Here is a 13,382-nt window from a genome sequence, read left to right on the forward strand (position 1 = left end):
GACTTCCCTTCACACGTCCTACATTTCAGACAAAATAAATGACCCTTTTTCCAGACGATAGTAGTAAAAACTGACCCGAAGCTAAATGTACCAAAGATATTTATAGCAGTTCTTTCTGTGGGGGCAAAGAGTTGGAAATTGAGGGAATGCCCATCATTTGGGGAATGGCTGAATGAGCTGTGATATATCCTTGTGGAGTACAGTAGTATTGTAAGTGCTGTAAGAAATGATGAGGGAGGTGGTTTCAGGAAAAACCTGGGAAGACTTATATGAACTGACGCAGAGAGAAGTGAGCAGAACCACAGGAGAACACTGTACACAGTAGTAACGGTATTGTAATTGTGACCAAATGTGAAAAACTCGGCTATTCTGATCAACACAATGATCCAAGACAATTCCAAAGGACCCATTATGAAAAATGCCATTCAACTCCAGAGAGAAAACTGATGAACTCTGGCTGCATATTGAAGCATACTTTTTTCACTTTATATTTTTTGCTGTGTGTGTGTGTGTGTGTGTGTGTGTGTGTGGCAACATGGCTAATACAGAAATCTGTTTTGCATGAATTCATGTGTATAATTGATATCATATTGCTTGCCTTCTCAATGGATGGGGGAGGGGCTCGAGGGAGAGAGAATTTGGAACTCAAAATTAAGAAAAAATAATGTTAATAATAAATAAACTAGTTTTAAAAACTCGACATGAGTTTTTAATCTCCCACCTTAGTCAGAGTCCCAGAACCTCCCAGAGTAGGATGCTGGGTTACAAAGGGCAATTTGGTTCCAACTGACCTTTCTAACTTTATTTCATATTATTTCCTTTTCACGCATTTCACATTTCAGACAAACTGAATGAGCTCTTGTCCAGACAACAGTAGTAAAAATTGACCTGAATATCCATCTCCAATCTCCATCTGAGTCCCAGCGTCTCCCAGGCAGCCCACTGTGGCAAGAAGAGTATTGGATTGGAAGGTTGATACTTGGCATTTTTGAGACATGGAAAAATTCATTTCCCCTCTCTGGGCCTCAGTTTTTGGTTGGAGTTGAGTGTCTTTGAGGGGCCTTCCAGTGTGAAACCTGTCATTTCCATCCTAGGCTTTGAACTTCCAGAAATAGCCTTGGATATGGAATCGGATGACTGGATTCAAATTCCAACACTTCCAAACTGTTCAGGTATGGGCTGGACTTCATTATCTCTGATGAACCTTAGAATTCTGAGATTCTGTGTGATTTCATTTCTGCTTCTCCTCAGGGAACACATTTGAACCAGGATTTGGGTCCTACTCAAGTCAAGTGAGGGTGAGATAGATTTGGGTTTGGCCTCAGTCTTAAGAGGGTTCATAATTTCCAAATGGTTCCAACCATGGTTCCCAGAGACAAAATTGGGGGATTCTAGGACACAGGCTTAATGTTGGGATAGTCTTAGGGAATCAAGTTCCATTTCAACAGTTGGCAGAATTTGTTAAAAATTAAAGTGAGCTTACCATCACTGGCAAACATTCGAGCAAAGGCTAAGTCACTTTGCCAAGGAAGCTGCAGAGGAAAGTAATTCCTTTATTGGGAGTGGAAAAATTGGGGCAGATACTTAGGACCATAGATTTAGAGCTGGAAAGGACCTTGGGTTCATCCTGTCTAATGCTCTCATGTTACAGATGCGGAAACAAGCCCAGAAAAGTTAAATGACTAGCCCAGCGTCACACAGGAAGTGTCTGAGGTGGGATTCATTACTCCAAATCCAGTGCTCTATCCACTACGCCAGGAGTTCTCAAGGTATCCAGCTCACTCTTTTAGGGGGACTGCAAGGTTAAAACAATTTCATAATAATATTAAGGTGTTTTAATTTTGAATATAGTAAATATCGATAGATATCATTCATATAAACAAAAGCTCTTTGGGGAAAGTCTTCAATAATTTCTAAGACTGTAATGAGGCCCTGAGACCAAAATGCTTGAGAATGTTGGTGCACCAACCACACCATGCCACCTCCCTGCTGAGGATTTTCTTTTGTGGCTTCTTGTTGGGCATGATTGTCAATTGCTCCAGCTATTTTTGTATTTTTTTTTTTTGGAGTGGGGAAGGCAGGGCAATTGGGGTTAAGTGACAACTAGTAAGTGTGTCAAGTGTCTGAGGTTCTCCTGACTCCAGGGCTGATGCTCTACTCACTGCACCACCTAGCTGTCCGTTTTTGTATTTTTAAAATCTCTCCTGGCCCTAGGAGCCTACCTGCCATCTTAGTCCCTATCAAGTGTGTAGCCAGAATGGCCTTTGTTTTCTTTGAATGACTCAGTTTACCTCATTGAGCTTCCCTGGACGCTGGGGCTTGCTCTTCCGGGGCAGGACCAGAACTTCCTGTGTGATGAGTCATGGGGCTGGCTGAGGGGAGGTGTTAGCTCCAGAACCTGGTCTACCCTAGGGGGAGGAGCCAACTCAGGAACCAATCGGCCCTGGTCATTTGGGCGGGGCTTGATGATGTCAAAGACCCTATAAGAGGGGAGAGGACAGCTTGAAGATTCTCTCTTTCCTTTTTCGGTTGGAGCCAGCGACAGTTACATCGTCAGTTACAGCGACCGTTACATCGTCAGTTTCAGTTGCAGCTTCAGTTACAGACACAGACACAGCTGAGGCAGGAGCTGCCAGTAGCAGAGCTGATCTACGGGAGGAAGCTGAACAAAGACTTCAGGCCAGTGGGTAATCTTATTACCATCGAGGGGGAAGCATGATTTTGCTTTACGCAATCATGCTTCTCTGTAGCCTCCTGGTTACTCTTGCAAGGCGTACTTATTGGGCCTGGAAGATTTTGATCAACATATCAAAATGGGGCTTCTGGTTCATGGGTTGGTTACTGTGGAGCCTAAATAAATGTTTTGATTCTTCTGCCTTCTACGTTGAGAGTTTCTTATATCCGGCGGTTCCGAACCTTTCAGACATGTTTATGATCCTCTTTGAGATTATAAACTCGGCACTCCTGATACATTTGGCGTCACGAACAGGATCGCTAGGTATAAGATCTCTATTTAGAAGCAGAACAATTTCAGAGGAAGAGATGAATATCCCAGGATGGGAGGATCCATTTTATTCCTCCCTAGCAAAAGAATTGGCTAAAAAAGCTGGACCCTGTGAAAACTGGGAACCAAGGCTACGGAGAGGAGATCCTAGGGATTTGGAAAAGTGTTTACGAGAAGTTGGGATTCAGTCAGGGGCATCACTATCTAGGCAAAGCTGGATAGTGTTATCAGCCTACCGGCTAGTATATGAAAGATTGAGATTAAGTGAAAGACATGGGGGCACTCCTACCCCACAGGAAGAAGAGGAATCTCAGATAGCAGGAGACCAAACTGACTCAAATGAGAACTTTTCTATTAATGTGGCTAAGAGCAACAGGAGACCAAAAAAGCCCAGAGTGCATTTCAACCCAGCCCAGAAAGAGCCTGACTGCCTGCTTCGTCCTAGCCATGGTGGCAGAGGAAGTGAGTGGGGGGAGAATGAGACAATGTTAGGGGCTGAGGCACAAAACACTACTGGGGTTCAGGATGTGCCTCACACAGAGAATAGGAGATGGTTAAATGATCAGACAAGGGCTCGACCCATACAAAGGAGGAAGACAGAAACCCGAGGTGAAGATTCAGTTACAAGGGAAATTCAGGAAGATTTCTCACCGCAAGAGGTCACAGATATTTTGAGTAGATTCAGCCAAAGAATAGGAGAACCATTGATATCTTGGATGGTAAGACTCAGTGATCAAGGGGCCGGTGGAATATCAGTAGATGGGACAGACTGCATGAGATTCATAGGTATCAGCCATGATCCTCTAGTTCAACAAGCTTTTAGGGAACATCATCAGCAAGGAGATGGTGATAGCGGGACTACTCTGTTGGCATTAGCCGCTGTGGGATGCAATAAGAGATATGCTACTGATTCTATGTGGCCCACTGAGCACAGACCCTGGTATTCACTTAGAGATTGTATCATGAGACTAAAGGAGGAGGTAATGAAGACTGCCATTATGACAGGAACTGCAGACAAATATTACAATGATTCAATGGAACTGCCTCATAGGAATTTAATAATTAGGACAGCTCCCCCTGCTTATAAACAACTAATTTTGAATTTATTACTTGGAGAAGTAGGGAGCCGTCTTACAACAGTGATAAATAAGATTTTACAGTTATATGACTTAGGTGACTGGGGAGGGGATAGATCTCCTCGAGAGAGAAGGGTGAATAACCAGCAAACTTGGCGCCAAAGGAGAGTAACAAGGAAAGAAATGTTTACTGCTTTATTGAGAGCAGGAGTAGGTTTTGAAATGATAGATGGAATTCCAACCAATGAATTATATAGAATGTACAGAGATAAAGGCCTTGATAACAGGAGAGATAGGGAAATCAGAACTGCTCCTGCAAATGCTACAGATGTTGAACCTTCATACCCAAGTGAATCACATGAAAGGGAATACTAGGGAACAGGCCAGGCCCCAGCCCAAATTAAGGAAATACACAGGCTGGATTGTAGACCTCACATTAACTTGACCATATATTGGAAAAATGGGTCAAGTACGGTAACTGAGGCATTAATAGATACTGGGGCCGAGGCCACCCTTATTTATGGAAATCCAGACAAGTTCAGCCATGGAACTCCTATTACCATCACAGGACTAGGAGGGACTGAAATATCAGCCAGGCAAGTTAAATTAATGATGAAAATTGGACGGTTGCCCAAGAAAGAATATAGTGTGGTTATTGTGCCTATTCCTGAATACATCATTGGAATAGACATTTTGAAGGGTATGACCTTAAATTTACCTGAAGGGAAATACCAATTTGCTGTGAGGAAAATAGGCATTAATGCAGTCTTAGTGGGGAAAATCAAGATGGATCCAATCACTTTGCCCGAACCTTCTGAAGTAATTACTTTGAGGCAATATCGTGTGCCAGGTGGGCAAGATGAAATTGCCAACACTATAAGAGAATGTGTTGAGGCAGGAGTGTTAGTCCCTACAACTACTCAATGGAACAACCCTGTCTGGCCAGTCCGAAAATCAGATGGAACATGGAGGATGACAGTAGATTATAGACAGCTGAACAAAGTGACTCCTCCCTTGTATGCTGCTGTCCCAGACACGGTTACTTTAATAGAGAGAATACAAAAACGTGAAGGGACTTGGTATGCAGTTATTGATTTGGCCAATGCCTTCTTTACAATCCCAATAGACCCCAAGCAATGGAATCAGTTTGCTTTTACTTGGCAAGGCCGACAGTATACATTTACACGCCTGCCGCAAGGATATATTCATAGCCCAACTATTTGCCACAGGATTGTAGCTGAACATTTGGATGAATTAAAGTTACCTGGTGTACAGCTTACACATTACATAGATGACATCATGATACAGGGAAAGAATATAAAGGAGGTGGAGGAGAGTTTAGCATTATTAATTGACCATATGAAAAGCAAAGGATGGGAAATCAACCCCGCAAAGGTTCAAGGGCCAGCTCAAACTGTAAAATTCTTGGGGATACAGTGGAATAGAGGACTGCGAGAAATTCTCCCACAAGCTCGACAAAAAATCCAGGATTTTCCCACCCCTACCAATAAGAAAGAGGCCCAAAAGTTCATAGGGCTGTTTGGTTATTGGAGACACCACATCCCACATTTGGGACAGATTTTAAAACCCTTGTATAAAGTCACCAGAAAGAAATATGAATTTGACTGGGGACTTGAACAAAGTAGAGCTTTTGAGGAAGCAAAGGCTGCTATTCAATTAGCTCTAGACTTATGGCCTATGCAAAATGGGCCAGTGGAGTTACAAGTGACTGTACAAGATGACTATGCAAATTGGAGTCTGTGGCAAAAACAACAAAGCCGAAGTGTACCTTTAGGCTTTTGGTCAAGGAAACTGCCCTCATCTGGAGTGCAATATACACCTTTTGAGAAGCAGCTGTTAGCTGCATATTGGGCTTTAGTAGAAACTGAGCAACTAACTCTGGGTCATGAAGTGGTATTAAGGCCTGGAATTCCAATTATGACTTGGGTAATGAGTACCCCAGCTTCTCACAGAATTGGACATGCACAAGAGGCAAGCATAATCAAATGGAAGTGGTATATTCAGAATAGGTCCAGAGCAGGCAAAAATGGAGTTTCTGCTCTACATGAATCTGTGGCGAACATTGATACTGAGAGCAATGAAAAGCCCCTTGAATCTAAGCAACAGATGGTACCATCCTTAGTGAAATGGAATAATGGATATGACGGACTAAATGAAGAACAGAAGAAACATGCTTGGTTTACTGATGGGACAGCAAAATATTTAGGACAGAAGAGACATTGGAAAGCAGTAGCCTATAACCCCTGTACAAGGAGAACTCTGGAAAGTTCTGGGATAGGTGGAAGTAGCCAATATGCTGAACTGATGGCAGTGCATCAGGCCATCAGAGCAGAGAAAGGAGGACAGTGTCATATATTTACTGACTCGTGGGCGGTAGCTAATGGATTAGCTACGTGGATGCCTATATGGAGGAATCAGAATTGGGAGATTCATGGCAAACAAGTTTGGGGTAAAGAGTTATGGGAAAATATATGGGACATGTCTTTGGTTACAGATCTGTCAGTTTTTCATGTTGATGCTCATGCAACCCTGACCACACCAGAACGTGAATACAATGCACATGCGGATCGACTAGCAAAGATTGCTACTGAATGTATTGTCCCTACTCCGACTCCAACTGATGACCCAGCCTTAGCAAGATGGGTCCACCAGACTGCCGGCCATTTAGGGGTCCAGGCCACCCATCGATGGGCACAGGATCGAGGTATCAGTATTTCTCATGCGTTGTTAAAACAAATAACAGAGGAGTGTTGTATATGCCAATTAGAAAAAGAACGAACTCTTCCTAGGATAGTTACTGGAGAAATAGCAAGGGGAAAAGTTCCAGCCCAAATTTGGCAGATAGATTATATTGGCCCACTACCCCAGGATAAAGGATGTAAATATGTATGTCCGTGTGTTGACACCTATTCAGGTGTACTAGTGGCTTGTCCTTATAAAGACGCAACTCAGAAAAACACCTGTAAAACTCTAGATATTGTAAGTTTATATTATGGAACCCCAATGCAGATTCAAAGTGACAATGGGTCACATTTCAAGGGCAAAGAAGTGAAAAGATATTGTGTGTTGAATAATATAGAATGGATATATCATATTCCATATTACCCACAAGCATCTGGGCTAATTGAAAGAATGAATGGATTGTTGAAAGAACAGCTGAGAAAATTAAGCTCAAATAATTCATATCGACATTGGAAGGATAATTTGTCTATTGCCTTACGTAATTTGAATAATAGGCCCTTAGGGGGGAGTACACCTCTAGCCAGAATGATGACCCCAAATCTGCAGATCAGAGAACAGCAAACATGTGAGATCCAAAACATTGAATTTTGGACTGTGAGGGAAGATGTCCCACTACCAAGTCCAGGAACACCTGGTTCAGCAGGATATGATTTACATTGTATAGAGAATTTTAGGTTAAATAGGAAAGAGATAAGAAAAACCCCTACTGGAGTATGTATGAGAATCCCCAAGAATCATCTTGGACGGATATTACCTAAACCAGGATTAGCGGCTCAAGGAATACATGTATTGGCTGGAGTGATAGATTCTAATTATCAAAAAGAAATTGTTGTGACACTCCAGAATATGGGTAAAAAACCTGTACAATTTTGTAGAAATGATAGGATGGTTCAAGTCATTATTATCCCCTGTGAAAAAATACCCTTTGTGAAAACTGACCCTCCTCCCAAAATAACTACTAGAGGGGCAAAAGGGTCTTGCTCCATTGATAGAATAAAGTCAGGAGCTAAGGTATGGGTAAAACGGAAGCCAGATGATATTCCAAAGGCTGCAGAAGTTATAGCCCATGGGAAGGACAACACTGTAACAGTTGTCTATTCAGGGGAAAATAATTACCAAATCGTACCCCTGAACCATATATTTTACCGTGAATAGGTTATAATAATAGATTCACAGACTATTCTTTTTGTCCTTTGTTTTGGCTAACCTTGCTGCTAGTTTTGTTTCCTTCAGGCTTAAGCACCCTGCACTTTCCGGTGACTGCCTAAGCATGTAGCATTCTTGGAATTCCTGCCAGCTCGTTAAAGAAATGACCTCTGGAATGGGACTTTTTGGGGGCAGGGCCATCTCTACATCCAATTTCAGCATGAAGAAGCTATGGAAAATGAGACCTTCACCCCTCACCCCAAGATTTTGAGCCCCAATCGTTCAAGGGGGGTGGAAATGATGATAGTGTTCTGTTTACTTATTTTGTGTTATCCTTGCTGTGTTGTTTTATTGTTATGATATTATTGATCCTATGTAATGGATACAAGGATTTAGGGGTGGACATTTGAATTGTTGATAATTGTTTTGGGGATGATTGATTGAAGAGATTATTTTGCTGGGACCTAGGGGTGGATCGCATTTGAATCGTTAACCAATGTTTGGGAATGTCACTGAATGATATGTTTTGCTTTATAATGAATGATATGTTTTAGTTTCCTTTGTAATTGGATCACAATGTATGTTCTAGGATACATGGCTGATTAGATTATGTATCCTATAACAAGGGGTGGAGTGTAGCCAGAATGGCCTTTGTTTTCTTTGAATGACTCAGTTTACCTCATTGAGCTTCCCTGGACGCTGGGGCTTGCTCTTCCGGGGCAGGACCAGAACTTCCTGTGTGATGAGTCATGGGGCTGGCTGAGGGGAGGTGTTAGCTCCAGAACCTGGTCTACCCTAGGGGGAGGAGCCAACTCAGGAACCAATCGGCCCTGGTCATTTGGGCGGGGCTTGATGATGTCAAAGACCCTATAAGAGGGGAGAGGACAGCTTGAAGATTCTCTCTTTCCTTTTTCGGTTGGAGCCAGCGACAGTTACATCGTCAGTTACAGCGACCGTTACATCGTCAGTTTCAGTTGCAGCTTCAGTTACAGACACAGACACAGCTGAGGCAGGAGCTGCCAGTAGCAGAGCTGATCTACGGGAGGAAGCTGAACAAAGACTTCAGGCCAGTGGGTAATCTTATTACCATCGAGGGGGAAGCATGATTTTGCTTTACGCAATCATGCTTCTCTGTAGCCTCCTGGTTACTCTTGCAAGGCGTACTTATTGGGCCTGGAAGATTTTGATCAACATATCAAAATGGGGCTTCTGGTTCATGGGTTGGTTACTGTGGAGCCTAAATAAATGTTTTGATTCTTCTGCCTTCTACGTTGAGAGTTTCTTATATCCGGCGGTTCCGAACCTTTCAGACATGTTTATGATCCTCTTTGAGATTATAAACTCGGCACTCCTGATACACTCAGGATCAAAACTCACAAGGTGTCTTTGACCCCTTCCTCCCTTGGAGGTAATCAATTGAAAAATCTTATTCATCTTCATTAAGCCATAGGTTCTAAATCCTCTTCCCATTTTCAGATTCTAAGTGGCAATTCCTTCTGTTTACTTGACCCTCACTCATATGAGGAATGAAAATCCCCAAGATACAGAGTTTCTAGGTAATTAATAATAAATTTATTAATTAGCCTAGCCTGTAATCCATAAATTGATGGTCATTGGTTTCTCTCAGTAACCAAAGACACCAAAGGAGATTTTGAAATGCCTTAAATCAGATGTGTACCCTCTGAAAAGGAACTCCCTGGACTAATGAAACTCAACCCTGATTGATGGACATTTAATGAGGAGGTGAGAATGTGGCTTGATCTGAGACTCAGCAGTTTCAAAGCATCTGGGTAGGGGGAGACTTTTCTATTTGTATCTCTCTGGCTACTTTCTCCTTCATGAGCTGGGTTGTCCTAAGCTCTAATGGAGGGGATCAAGAACAAGGGTTCCTCCCCCAGGCAAAGACTCACTCAGATTAGATTATTTTTATAATCTAAACAGAAATTAGGTTTCCCAGTTGTGTGGGATACCACCCAACCTAGTTAAGGAACAAGTTCCTTGGAGGTCTAGTAATCTCATCATTCAGTCATGCCCTTCAGAGACTGACCTTTTCAGGAGTTGGGCTTTAACAGATATAAGAGGAAAAGGGTCGATTACAAATTAATAATTAGTTATCAATAATAGAATAGTATTAATTTATCTTGCTTGTTGATTGACTGTCTGACCCTCACTCATAGAGCCCTTCTTATATTCTGTAGTCAGGCAGTGTGCTTGAGCCATCTGTAACCACTGGGCAGAAGTGATTCTTAAATTTTCAGTGAGAGTATTCACACCTCAGAAATACTCAATTGTTACAAATCACAGTTTGAGTTATTGTTTTGTCAATTGTCTAGAGTTAAGAAAGTGTTCATAATTCAGATTAAATTTAAATGTGTAAATTAAAAATTTTTCCCCATCTCCCAGATCCTGGTTGTTAAACATTTGCCAGCACACCCTTATATTGCCCTATAAAGATTGCTTGGGTTCAGTAGGAGGGTAGTAAAAGGCTTGAAGAATGAAGTTAGACTGATGATAATGACAATAATTGGCATATATACATACATACATACATATATATATATATGTATATATATATATATATATACACACACACACCACTTCAAGGTTTGCAAAATGCTTTATATCTATTATTTCACTTGAGTTTTGCAATTCCCTTCCTCATAGACTGTGGTGTCTTGTTCTCAGTGAATAGGCATTTAGGATGATCATACATGATGTACAGCAGCTAGGAATCTCAGAGATTATCCAGGCTAATTTCTGAGGAAACTAAAGTTCAGGGGCTTATCCAAGGCCACACAACTTGTGTGCAAGACTAATATTTGAACCCACCTCTCTGTACTCCAAATCAGAACTCTATCCTACTATGCCATGCCTAAGGCTGACAGCTCAAATAGTATCTGATAAAGCTTAAATCTTCTGGGAGATATTTGTATCAATAGGGGATCGCTAGAGATGGGAAAGGTCTGGAAAACACCAAAAGATAAAATTCTCAAAAAAAAGATTTAAAAAGATAAAGTTATCAAAAGATAAATGGTTGGTAACAAGCAATGGGGATGTTAAGTGTGGGACAGGGAACTATCTCTGCCTGTCTGTAAGGTCAACTCCATAAAAAGGAGGAGGAGGTGGTAGTCATGGTGGTGGAAGTAAGTTCTAGGTTTTCCAATGTTGTTTATGATAGCGAATGACCACATAGAAGGTCAGTGTGGTGTGGTGAAAAGAACCCTAGACTTGGAATTGTAGAGGGCAAAAGCGTTCTCACAGTCCCTCGGGCTTAAAATCTAGGAGGTATCCTGGATTCCTCATTCTCTCTCATCCCTTATATCCAAGCTGTTGCCAAAGTCTGTTGACTTCACCTTTGCAACATCTCTTGAATATGCCACCTTCTATCCTCTGACACCACCAGCACTGTGTGGCAGGCCCTCATCACCTCACATCTGGATTATTATAATAGCCTGCTGGTGGGTCTGCCTGCCTCAAGTCTCTCCCCACTCTACTTGCCATTCAGCCACCAAAGTGATTTTCCTGAAGTACAGATGTGACCGTGTCACCTCCCAACTCAATAAACCCCAGTGGCTCCCTATTGGTTTCAGGATCAAACACAAAATGCTGTTTGGCATTCAAAGCCCTTCATCAGCTAATCCCCTCCTACCTTTCCAGTCTTCTTACACCTTTCTCCTGATATGTACTCTTTGATCCAGTGACTCTGGCCTCCTGGCTCTTTAATGAACAAGACATTCTATCTGTTGGCTTTAGACATCTGCACTGGCTATCTTCCTTGCACTGAATGTTCTCTCCTCATCTCTGCTTCCTGGCTTCAATGATTTCCTTCAAATCCCATGGGAAGTCTTTCCCAACCTGTCTTCTTCCTGTTGATTATTTCCCCTTTTTCCTGTATACAGCCTGCCTGTATTGTACATAGCTGTGTAATCCTTGGCTTACAAAGCACCAATTGTATGGGATCCTCTCCTCATGGACAGAGATGGACCACTTTCTCACTTATGCATGAGGAAGAGTAGGATAGACTTGGCACGAACAGTAGAGGGATGTTCTGGCCTTTTTTGGCTTCTAGCTTTGAGAGAGAGAACCATTTCAACTTTGATTTAGGTCTCTGGATGTAATGTTAAGCAGGGTGGGACTTTTTACTGTTTTCTCTTTGAGAATGCTAAAGTAATCAAGTGTCTTTGACTAAATCTTGCTAGGTGCTAAGCCCCAGGCCCACACCCTTTTGCTGATTAGTTGTGAAGCCTTCTGGCCCTGAACAGGGTATATAAACTCAGAGGTTAGTGTTTTGTTGGGGCTCTGGCTCACTGGAAGAGTGTCATGTGATTTGACTAGATGAGACCCTGGGCAGAAGCTCTCCCCTACCCCCCACTTGAAAACCCAGATGGTGGTGCTTCCCCAGTAACTATGCATATTGTTATTTGGTTAGAGAGAAATGTTGATCTGTTGATATTTTCTGTTTGTATTTGCTCTGAAGTTCAGGGTGCTGGCTTTCCCCCCTGAACTAAGTGAATGATATATGTATGTTTGATTAAAGTGAGATTGTTAACCCCTTAAAGCTGCTTTCCTTAGAAAAGCAGATGAAAGAATCTGTGCTGGCAGCTCTTGTTGCTGGTCTTGCACCCCCACAGCAGCTGCTAGCAGCATTGTTGTTACAATGGAGGGGAAGAAAGACTCTGGGGAGAGGCCAACATGACAGGAGCTAGCAGTCTCCATCATGTCCCTTTCCCCAGCTTTAGAAAATTTCCCCTTGGGTAAGATCTGAAACTTTCTCTCTTAGTTGAGCTGAGCTGTCTTGCTCCCCAAAGGATGCTCATTTTATTTATATTGTCTGACATATATTTCCATGTGTAATTTTCTCTGAGGTCTGTTTTTTGCTATCAACTTGGATAAAGGGTTTTCTTTGTTATTTGCTATGTGGTTCATTGTGGAATTGGCTTTTGGTGGGAAAGGGGTCAAGAGGCATTTCTTTTGCATGTCTGTGGATTCACTTGGCTCTATCTTGTTGAATGCTAAGGCTTTTTAAGAATTTACTCCTTGTGATGTTGGTTTGATTACTTGCTTTTGTTGACAGCTTTAAATTTATGATATAAAATTTAAAATGCTATTTAATATCAATTGAATTTAATGCTCCATAGATTTGGAAGCTACCATTATAATTTCTTTATTCTTTGATCCCATGTCCTTACCAGCCCAGCTGAGTCAGGAGGAGCTAAAGGTCAGCTGTTACCTCATGACAAGTATGTGTCACTTGCCAAGCCATCAGGGTGTATGGGGCTAGCACTGCTATCCCTCTTTGCTCCTTGATCTGTCACAGTCCCTTCATTTGGTGTGCCCAAGAAACTGATTCCTGACAGAGAACATCTTCTGGTTTATTCCCAAGCTTAGGCTCT

Source organism: Trichosurus vulpecula, chromosome 1 (assembly GCF_011100635.1).
Source record: "Trichosurus vulpecula isolate mTriVul1 chromosome 1, mTriVul1.pri, whole genome shotgun sequence".
In the NCBI taxonomy this organism is placed as follows: domain Eukaryota; kingdom Metazoa; phylum Chordata; class Mammalia; order Diprotodontia; family Phalangeridae; genus Trichosurus; species Trichosurus vulpecula.